This window comes from Euprymna scolopes, chromosome 17 (assembly GCF_053919585.1).
Source record: "Euprymna scolopes isolate OS-2025 chromosome 17, ASM5391958v1, whole genome shotgun sequence".
In the NCBI taxonomy this organism is placed as follows: Eukaryota; Metazoa; Mollusca; class Cephalopoda; order Sepiida; family Sepiolidae; genus Euprymna; species Euprymna scolopes.
Window position 1 is genome coordinate 62,917,444 of NC_136498.1, and position 11,257 is coordinate 62,928,700.

Sequence of the window (11,257 nt, forward strand, 5' to 3'; positions counted from 1 at the left end):
TATTTAAGGAACATTTGAAATTAGAAGAAATTAATAATGAACAGAAGGAAATCTATGCAATAAAAAAAGGAGCGTAAGACGAAACTCCACACACAAAAAAAATAAATGAATGGATAAAAAAAACAAAAAAAATAAATGAGGTGCATTGTTTTATCTTCATTAGAGAATTCCAGGTGTCTAATACTTTGCTGTATCGATTACCAGATAAGAGAGGGAAAAGGAAGAAGAAGAAGAAGAAGAAGAAGAAGAAGAAGAAGAAGAAGAAGAAGAAGAAAGGAGATATGATGGGTGAACATAAAAAGAAAGAATGGGTTTGTTGAGGAATTGTTTAACTTGGCAAAAAAAATCTGTCGTCAAATTATTGAATGTTTCGCGTTGACATTTTCTGTTGTCCCTGAAAAAAGCTGGAGGGGGGGAGTACGATGTTCAACAAAACCCAAGGTGCTTCTTAATCGTCTGATTCTTTTATCCTAACCACATCGTCTACGAAGACATTAAATAAGAGTACTAACAGAAAGAAGGAAAAAGTTCCTCACCGATAAAGATTGTAAATTAAAGCATTTATTATTATGGTAAGTAATGTTCAAGAAATATTAGCACAAATTATTACGGCTAAGGATAAAATATACGGATTCAACATTCACATTGCCTATCTATCTCTTTATACCGCTCTTTCTTTCTTTCTTTCTCCATCTCTCCCTCCCTCTCTTTCTCTCTTCTTCTTTCTTTCTCTGTCTCCTTCTCTCTCTCTCGCCAACTCTCTCTTTATATATATAAAAGTAAAATTGTCTGCGCGCGCGCGTGCGTGTGTGTGTGTGTGTGTGTGTGTGTGTGTGTGTGTGTGTGTGTGTGTGCATTTCCTTACCGGACTACTCTATCGACTAAATGTTTTACATTTTGGGAAAATCTTTTAAATCGGTTTTCGGCCAGAAATTTGGCTTTCAAGGGGTCAAAGTTCAATGATTTGACCTTTGAAAATACTACGAAATTCCTCTGCGAATTTTAGGTCTAAACACTTGAAATTTTAAATGTAAGTAACTTGGACATGGATCAAACATTTTAATTTGATTTGAGCCCAAAACAATAGCTGTTAACGGATCAAAATTGGGGTCAAAGTTTTAAAAAAGATTGACCTCTGCGATCTCTAACCAAATCACTCAGCCAATTTCTGGTCTAAACATTTGAAATTCTACATAGAAGGTATTCAGACATAGGGCATGCTTTTTATTCGGTTTGGGTCGAAAATTTGAGTTCTCACGGGGTCAAAGTTAAAAAGATTTTATCTTTGCGGTCTCTAGAAAACTACTCAGCCAATTTATGGTCTAAACATTTGAAATTTTACATAACGGGTATTCAGACATGTGCCAAGCATTTTAATCAGTTTTGGGGCGAGAATTTGGCTTCCAAAAGGCTAAAGTTAAAAGAGTTGACCTTTGCAGATTATACCAAACTCCTTCTCCAACTGTTGACCTAAACACTTGAAAATTCAGATGTAGGTAACTTGGACATGGGTAAAATTTGTATTTTGATTTGAAACTAAAAAATAAATGTTAAGGGGGCAAAATTAGGGTCAAAGTTTTTTTTTTTTCAAATTACCTCTGCGGTCTCTACCAAATTACTATAAATTTTTGGTCTAAACATTTGAAATTTTGCCTAAAGTGTATTCACACAAAATTTCAAATGTTTAGACCAAAAATTTCTTAGTATATATATATATATATATATATATATATATATATATATATGTGTGATAGTATATATATATATATATATATATATATATATATATATATATATATATATATATATATATATTAGTGATAGGATGATTCCAATATTTTTACCGATTCGGATACAATTGCCGATTCTATACTAAATTCCTGATTCTGATACAATTACTGATTCTGATTCCGATTCTTACATCTCTAAGTATTTAACTATAAAATTGTTTTCTCCATTACCGTAAAATAGCACATGTTAAATGTGCAGATATTTTCTTAAACATACAAATACACTTGTTGGGTGATATTTAGCTTTTACATTTACTGGTAGTTTAAAATAAATAAATATTTCTTTTTTTTGGGGGGGGGATATTGGTAGTAATTCGAGCAGTGAAAGATTTTGTTTTTAAAAAAAATCAAATTTAAAACAAAGAAGATAGATAAAGGAGTCGTTTTAACATCGGACAGAAAATTTTGCGATTCGGATGCCCCAAAAAAGTTCCAAAGTTGTGCCAGGAGGCAACCTATTTTCGACTATTTAATCCTGTGGCCGCTTTCGCTTTTCGAGGGCATTTATATATATATATATATATATATATATATATATATATATATATATATATATATATATATATATATATATATATATGTGTATATATATGTATATATATATACATATATATGTATATATATGTATATATATACATATATATATGTATATATATATGTATATATATACATATATATATGCATATATATACATACATATATATATACATATATACATATATATATACATATATATATATAAATGCCCTCGAAAAGCGAAATATATATATATATATATATATATATATATATATATATATATCTTATAATATATGTATCTTATAATAAGAGAAATCGCTCAGGGAGCGAAATTAAGGACTTAATCGCTAATGAAAAAAATAAATAAAAATTCAAACAATCTTAGATTTATAAGCGATAAAAATCGTGCATAAAATTGTCTAACGTCCGGTAGACCCGTGGTAAAACACGAGACTACTTATCGAGCCGTTAAAGGTGCGATCCTTGTCAATTAAGCCTATCTATACTGATAAAGAGTAGACTCCGAAATATGCATGTATATAGATGACTTACTTTATGCACGTAGTAATTATTAATATATATATATATATATATATATATATATATATATATATATATATATATAAAGCTGAATGTCTGTGTGTGTGTGTGTGTGTGTGTGTGTGTGTGTGTGTGTGTGTGTGTGGTTACGAATAGGCTCCTATATGGTTGACTATTTTAAAAATCTGATTACATATAATGATAGAAGATGTATCGAGACACAGGAATGGGTATGTTTGATCTGGCAGAACAGTGGTTCATTAAAATTGTGGGGTCTGCGTTCGCGCCTGGTCCAAAAATTATGGAAATAAATTTAAAAATTAAAAAAAATACGTTTACAAGTGTTTTTGATACAGATGTACATAAGAATCCTATGTTCTAACTTATATAGGGATTATATAATAAAATTGTGGGCTCTGCGTTCGCGCCTGGCCTCCATAGAATGGAAATAGGCACAAACTTTAATAAAGACTTTTCATAACTTTCTGCGTAAGTATACTTTGATAATTATGTTTCAGTTTGAAGAAATATGCTATAATAAAATTATGGGGTGTACGTTCGCGCCTGGCCTCCATAGAATGGAAATATGCCACAAAGTTTAACAAGGTTTTTTTTAATATAGATCCACAGAATATTGTGATAAGTGTTTCAGTGTGAACAGGTATGGTATAATAAATTATGGGGTTTATCTATTTTATTTTTACTTTCATCATATTTCGCTTTGGTTTTGATACCCCCAAATTCGAAGCTATCTCTTTACAACCCTTCCCTTTCATAACCTATCATACTTTCATAAATCAGAGTCCATTTTCTGTAGGCTATTTTTGAACCCAGTCAACGACGGGTACTTTTGCTAGTATATATATATATATATATATATATATATATATATATATATATATATATATATGAAGTACGTGCAAAGTGAATAAAGAATGCTCTAAATTTATAAACATTTTAGTCCCTTCCTTTACTTTAAAAAGTTCACTAAAAATCAGGAAATTAACCAAATTTTGATGAAATTTCAGTATGTATCTAATAATGGTTGTTTTGTTTTGCGGCATATTAACCCTTTAGGGTTATTTGATGCCAAGTAATATAAAGGTATATTAGAAAAAGTTTTTTTTCATGCATCTTAATAAGATGACAATGATGATGAGGAGGAGGATTAGGAGGAGGAGGTGGGGGAGGAGGATAGCAGAAACCAGCATGCAAAGTTTCAACATGATCAGATGAAGAATTTTTCCATTACGAAAGTTTCAATTGTAAAAACCTCGATAATACCTCATAGAACATGGCCCAGAGTAGACAGTGACTCATTCTTACGTTGTCAGTAAGAGCTATGCAGTTTCACAAATGACGTATGTTATTGCCCAAAATAAGCATTATTTGAACTGGATTGGTATTAGCTACTCGGCGAAGAGACGATGCGAGCCTGTCTCTGCTCTATCGTTATTTTCATGGTAAGTGTCCGACTGAACTCCAATCCCTCTTGCCAAACATTCACAAAAACACTCGACTAACTACAACGACTATATACGATTTCCATCACTCTATATCTGTGCCCAAATCTAAACGCAGATTCCATGAACAAAGCTTGTTTCCCAAAACAGCCCGCCTGTGGAACACTGTTCCGCCGACCTGCTTCCTGGTTGAATACAACATAGTAGACTTTAAGTCCTGTATAAACACGTTCTTGTTGAGCTGTCTCTATAAATATTCAAATTCTACCCAATTTACACCATTAATGATTATCATACTGCATTCCTTACTCATTATCCTCGAGTGGCTATTGGGCCTTGATATGTGGTGACTCCCAAGTAAAAAAAAACTATTTTTGTTAATATAGTCATCTGCAAACAATGTATCGATTTTATTGTACATTGATTTGTATGTTTGCTTTCTATTGACCTGATTTTGTATTATTACATTTTATTGTCATATGTTGCGTTCGATATTAAAATGTAGTCGATATCACTATATATGCTTCGTGAGACTCAGTTTAAAAGTATGGGAAAGGAAAACTTTTAATGCATCTGAAGGAGAAAAAAAAAGGAAAAGAAAGAAGGAAAGAAAAAGAATGAGGAAATAAGGAAGAAAACGGGAAACAAGAACAAAAAATGAAAACTATATAAAAGAGAGAATAAGAATAAAGAAAGAATATGAGGAAGCAAAAAGAAGGCAGAAAGTTAAGAAAAGATAGAGAGGAAAGAAGAAGTAGAAGAAGAAAGAGAGAAAACTAAAGAAAGAAATGAAGAAGTAGAAGAAAAAGGAAGGAAAACTAAAGAAAGAAAAAAAAGATTGAAGAAGGAAAGAGAAAAGAAGAAAAAAAAACAGAAGAACACGAAGAAAGAAAAGAAGAAGGCCGAAAGGAAAAAAACATGAAAAAGAAAGAAAAGAAGAATAAAGAGAGAGGAAAGAAGATGAAGAAGAAAGAAGAAGGTTGAAAGAAAAGAAAATAAGAAAAAGAAAAGAATGAAATAAAGAAATGACAAAATAAAGAGAAGAGGAAGAAGAAGAAGCAGAAGAATGAGAAGAAAAAAGCGAAGAAGAAGAACAAGAAAGAAAGAAAGAAATATAAAGAAAATAAAATAAGAAACAAAAAACGATTAAATAAATAAATAAATAAATAATAATAATAATAATAATAATAATAATAATAATAATAATAATAATAATAATAATAATAATAATAATTTGAAGAAGAAGAAAAAAAAAGAAAAAATATGAATCAAAATGAAAAATTAACATTTGGATATAAATATTAACAAAAACGTAGATTGTTATAAGTAATAAAAAAAATATTGAGAAACAAAAATAAGATGAGAATAGCGGGAAAAAAGAAAAGATGAAAAAAGAAAAAAAGCAGATAAAAAAGATGAAAAAAAAAGCAGATAAAAAAGATGAAAAAAAAAGCAGATAAAAAAGATGAAAAAAAAGCAGATAAAAAAGATGAAAAAAAGTATACAATAGACACAGGAAATAAATGAGACTATAAATGGCAAAGCAGATTAAAATTAACAACAGAAAATATTTACAAATGCAGAAAAAAAAACAGAGAAAAGTGCTAAAATAATGTTCAGAAAAAGAAAATAAGGGAACAATTTAAGATTGAGAAGAAAACAGAAATGGCAAACGAAGACAAAGAATTTCATGGAGTATTGACTAATGGCATACAATGAGTATTTGCAGATCCTTGGAGAATTGCATGAACAGCAGAAAATCCAATTTGTGTTTCCAAGAAATAATGTGCGTTAAATCAATATGTAAATTATTGAAGGCTGGAAATTGTTGAGAAAGAACGAAAAAAAGGCTGAGATTAACAAAATGATAAGGAAATGAAGTCTTTTAGAATTAACAGTTTTGAAAAATCAAAAATCAAGCAAATCATTGTTCATGCGGAGAGATAGAGAAGGTGAAAAGAAAGATGGAGAGAGTGGGAATAAAAAGAAATAGATACTAACAGTCAGCACCTAAACGAGAGAGAGAGAGAGAGGGGGGGTGGAAAGAGACATTAACAGTTAATGCACTAATCATAGGCAGAGAGAGAGGGAGAGAGAAAGAGAGAGAGTGTGTGTGTGACAGTGAGAGACTGGGAGAGAGAGAGAGAGAAGCAGACATTACGAGCCAGTACCCAACAGAGAAAAAGTAGGAAAAAGAAGGGGAGACAGTTTGGTTGTTTTGTTTTACGGTATTTAAACCCTTTAGGGTTATTAGATGTTGATGAATAGGAACATAAAAAGGTCTATAAAAAAGAAAGAATGGATAAGAAATAAATATTTGAAAAACAAAGAGAGTGTCCAAATGAGAAAATGAGAGAATGGGAGAGAGAGAGATAGAGACATTACCAATTAATCCCTAAATCAAATATATGGAAACATATGGAGAAAGGTGGACATTGAGAGACAAATATAGAAATAGAAAGTTTCGTGGCGGTATAACATACGAATGAACTGACCCATATACATAAATTCCGGAAGACAAGGCATTAATATGGGGTTTAGATCCGGGCAACTAATAAAGCTTGTTTGTTGGCTAGATGAATATAATGACACTTTTGTAAGTTATTATTAATACATTTTTTCCACTCTATTCCCGTGTTCTGTTTTCCTTGTAACACTTTAACTAGGGTTATAACACGGATTCGAAAATACGTGCTCACAAAAAGTCGCTATAACACTTGTGAATATGGATTCGATCATCAAGCGATAGCCCGTCTTAATAATTCAGTTATCTTTGCTATAACACAAACAAACGTAAACGAGCATGCCTATGATATTTGGCGACTAAATGCGAACTCAACGTGGAGCCCAAGCAGCGTTGTTTATTGTTGTTGTTTTTTTTTTTTGTTTTTTGTTTTCGTTTTTCTTCAACTGTAACACTGAGTGAACCTTCGCGAAAAACCAATGCGATGTCTACAACACTGACGTAAAAAACAACAACAACAATAATATACAAATATTAACAACTGGATGAAGTAACAACGGGTCTTGACTAAGTCAATATTCACAAAATATTGGGAATAGATTATAAAGAAGAATTTTTATTCCTTTTATCGTCTAGTGTTAAAATCTTTAGCAAGTTTTCACTCTAAAAACAAACAAAGAAATATTAATATGGGTACTTGTACAGTTTAAACAAGACATTAAAAAATGAAAATATCGAAAAAGGGTCATATTGTACGTATTGGTTTTGGACTGAAGATCTCCGAAAAAAACGTCACCTAATTTGATCGTGTGTTTTTTTTTGTTTTGTTTTTGTTTTGTTTTTTTTTACAGCAGAAAAAACACGTTTTTATGAGAGCGCATTGAAGTCAGCCATTTTAAAAAAATTTGAACACGCCACAGGGAGATAACTCAATTTAAAGCGCCAACACTCCCTCCTAATTTTTAATTCTAGCTTTTCTTCCTAAAAGTCAAACCTTTTGCTCGGTATCATAACAAATTGTTTGTTTTTTGTTTTGTTATTTGCTGTAAAAAAAAAATACTTGATGAAATTAGTGAGTTTTCTTTTTTTCGGAGAACGTCGTTACATAACGGATACGTCCAATATCATCTTTTTTTTTTCGATATTTTCATTTTTTAATGCCTTACTTAAACTGTATAAGTACCCTAATATGTACACCTTTCAGAGTAATCAGCTTGCGGTGTAGTTGTGACGGAATTACCTAGGAATGAACTGATCCATGTACATACAATGCCAGAAGACAAGGCATGAATGCGAGGTCTAAAGTCGGAGAGCCAACAGAACTTGTTCATTGGCTAGATGAACAACTCAAACTTATGTTTTGTTAATATTTTTTTACTCTATTCCTGCGTTCTGTTTTCATTGAAACGCCTTAACTAGATTTATAACAGAAAAAAAACAAGGCCGATAGCCATTAGTCGCGTGCTGTCGTGTAATGAATGAATGCGTGAATGTAAGATTGACATGAAATTCTTAAAGATAAACTAAAATGACCGAACAATGGGCTAAAATGACTTAAATAAATAAAAAGTAAATGACTTAGAATGACTTTAATGAACTTAAGGATGAATTGAATGACCTTAAGAATCACTTGAATGCTTAAAAAAATAACTGGAATCCTTCAAAAACAACTTGAATTATCTGGGAATGACTTGAATGGCTTTGAGATTGACTGGTTGCAAAGTGGGTGATCATTTTACATTAAATTAATACAGAAAAGTGATCCCCCACTTTATATCACAAAGTTACAAACATACGTACAGCATGTAGTAAGAACAGATACTACACTTTGATCTTGGCCAAAAGGCCAATAAAAGGATATTTATTTGTTCCCCCATCGAGTAAATAAGGCAGAAGGCCGATTTTTAATTTGAAGAGTGACGGGGAAGGAGGGGAGCTGGATAGTGACAATTGGTATGATGGGTTGCACCTACATTGACCAAGGTCTTATATGTGGGGTTGGTCTTTATTTGCTCCCCCACCAAGCAAATTAGGCACAATGCCGACTTTTTATGTGAGGAGTGAAGGGGAAATAGGGACCAGCTCCCCGGGGAGTAGGGGGGGCTGGATAATGACAATTGGTATGAAGGGCTTCCCCTACATTGACCAAGGTCTTATATGTGGGGTTTCCCCCACATATGGTCTTTGCTTGCAGTATCTGCCGGAAGAGATACTGCACTTTGATCCTGGCTAAAAGGCCAAGAAAAGGGTATTTATTTGCCCCCCACCCAACGAGCAAATTAGGCACAAGGCCGATTTTTTTTATGTGAGGAGTGAGGGGGAAACTGGGACCAGCTCCCCGGGGAGTGGGGGAGCTGATCAGTGACTATTGGTATGAAGGGTTTCCCCTAGATTGACCAAGGTTTTATATGTGGGGCTGCCCCCACATATGGTCTTTGCTTGCATTCTATGCCGGTCAGATACTACACTTTGATCTTGACCAAAAGGCCAAGAAGAGCTGTGATATTTATTTGCTTCCCCACGTAGCAAATTAGGCACAAGGCCGTTTTTTAATGTGGAGATGGAGGGAAGGGGGGAGGGAAAGGGGGTACCAGCTCCCGAGAGGTGGGAAACGGGAGCTGGATTAGAAACTGTTGGTATGAAGGGTTGCCCCTTCAGTGACCACGTTTAGATATGTGGGGTAACCCCTACATATGGTCTTTGCTAGTCATAGCTGGTCTTTGCTAGTCATAGCTTTGCAGCATCTGCCGGAACAGATACTACACTTTGATCTTGGCCAAAAGGCCAAGAAGAGCTGTATTTATTTGCTTCCCCACCGAACAAATTAGGCACAAGGCCGATTTTTAATGTGAGGTGTGAAGGAGAAATGGGGACCAACTCCCCGGGGAGTAGGGGAGCTGGATAGTGACAATTGGTATGAAGGGTTGCCCCTACCAACGTCCTATATGGGGAGTTGCCCCACATATGGTCTTTGCTTGCAGCATCTGCCGGAACAGGTGGTGTTTATTTGCTCCCCCACTGAGCAAATTAGGCACAAGGCCGTTTTTAATGTGAGGTAAAAACCAGCTCCCCTAAAAGTGGGCAAAAAGGGGGCACTCTGGTTACCAAAAATAATAATTGTCCCAGTATAGAGGGTTTCCCCTCCATTGACTGGTACAAATTATCTTAAGTGTAGTATCTGCCGGAACAGATGCCACACCTTGATCTTGGCCAAAAGTCCAAGAGAAGCTTACAAAGCTAAGAACAGCATCTATTAATAACAGATCTTTGATCTTAACCAAAAAGGCCAATGATAAGCGGAGAGCACATACAACATCTGCAATTCCCAAATGGTGACCCATTTTTGTTTTGACCAAGCTCAACAATGCTTAACTTCAGTGATTTAACGGGAACCGGTGTGTCAATGTGATTATAGCAACTTTTAAAAGTGTGGGAAAATGATAAATAATAAAGGACAGTGACAAAAAAAAAAGATTAAAAAAAAGGTAACAAGAAAAATTTGGGGTAGGGGAGCCTAATAAAGAAAGAGTAGAAATTTTAAACACACACACACACACACACACACACACACAAAAGGAGAGAACTGGGTAGAATGAACGTAACATAAACGTACAAAAAAGGGGGAGATAATTGAAAAGCAAAGATTTAAAATCTTGTTAAAGAAGAAAAAGCCGATCTTGAAAAAAAACAAAACAAATTGGAACTTAATAAATATTTGAAATTGTTTTAAAATGGCCGCTCAGAATAAACGAAGAAAAGAGCAAAGAAGATGGGTCATTAAGGTCAAACATTTTCTGAAAAGAAATAAAAATTCTTTTCCAGATTCAATTAAATTAATTTCTATTAAAATAACATTTTAAGCACGTGTTCGCATTGTTTAAAAGGTAAACATCTGCCAAGAAGAACTCATCATTTATTCAAGATATAATCCAAGAACATGCCGGTTTTGGTGAAGAAAATAAAATAAATTAGAATACAAGATAATTGCATATGGGCTGAGTGTTTGCATATGGCAATGGTTCCCAAGTACTGTGCCGTGGCACATTAGCGTGCCCTGGAAAGGTTACTGGTAATAACAGCTAAACGCCATTTAATTTAATTTTTTTTTATTAAAGACATTTAATTTCTTAATCATAGTCAAACAACTCAATTCAAAATCGCTCAATTTCTGGAATCCAAACGTTTCGTGCATACTAATTGGTAAGCTTTTTTATGGTTTATATTAGTGATAGGACGATTACTCGGAATACCACATTTTTTTTTCAAAGTATTGGGAATCGACTTCGAAGCTGAATAATTCAGATCTCATTCTGATGCCAAAAAACACACTAGATATTGAACACAGTTTATGCTTATTCACGTGAATAAGAATTCGCATTATTTAATCTTCTTTGTTTTTTATTATTTTATTGCAAAAAAAAAACTTTATGAGTAGAAAATAACATGTGCACTGGAAATTTAGAAACGTTTATTAGTGTGCC

At 33.2% G+C, this 11,257-nt stretch overlaps 2 pseudogenes; both read right to left on the reverse strand.

Annotated features, from left to right (window-relative positions):
- Positions 1 to 8,497: 8,497 nt before the first annotated feature.
- LOC145297204 (U2 spliceosomal RNA) lies at positions 8,498 to 8,635 on the reverse strand (annotated as a pseudogene).
- A 723-nt stretch (positions 8,636 to 9,358) lies between these two features.
- On the reverse strand, positions 9,359 to 9,572 carry LOC145297179 (U2 spliceosomal RNA; annotated as a pseudogene).
- Positions 9,573 to 11,257: the final 1,685 nt, after the last annotated feature.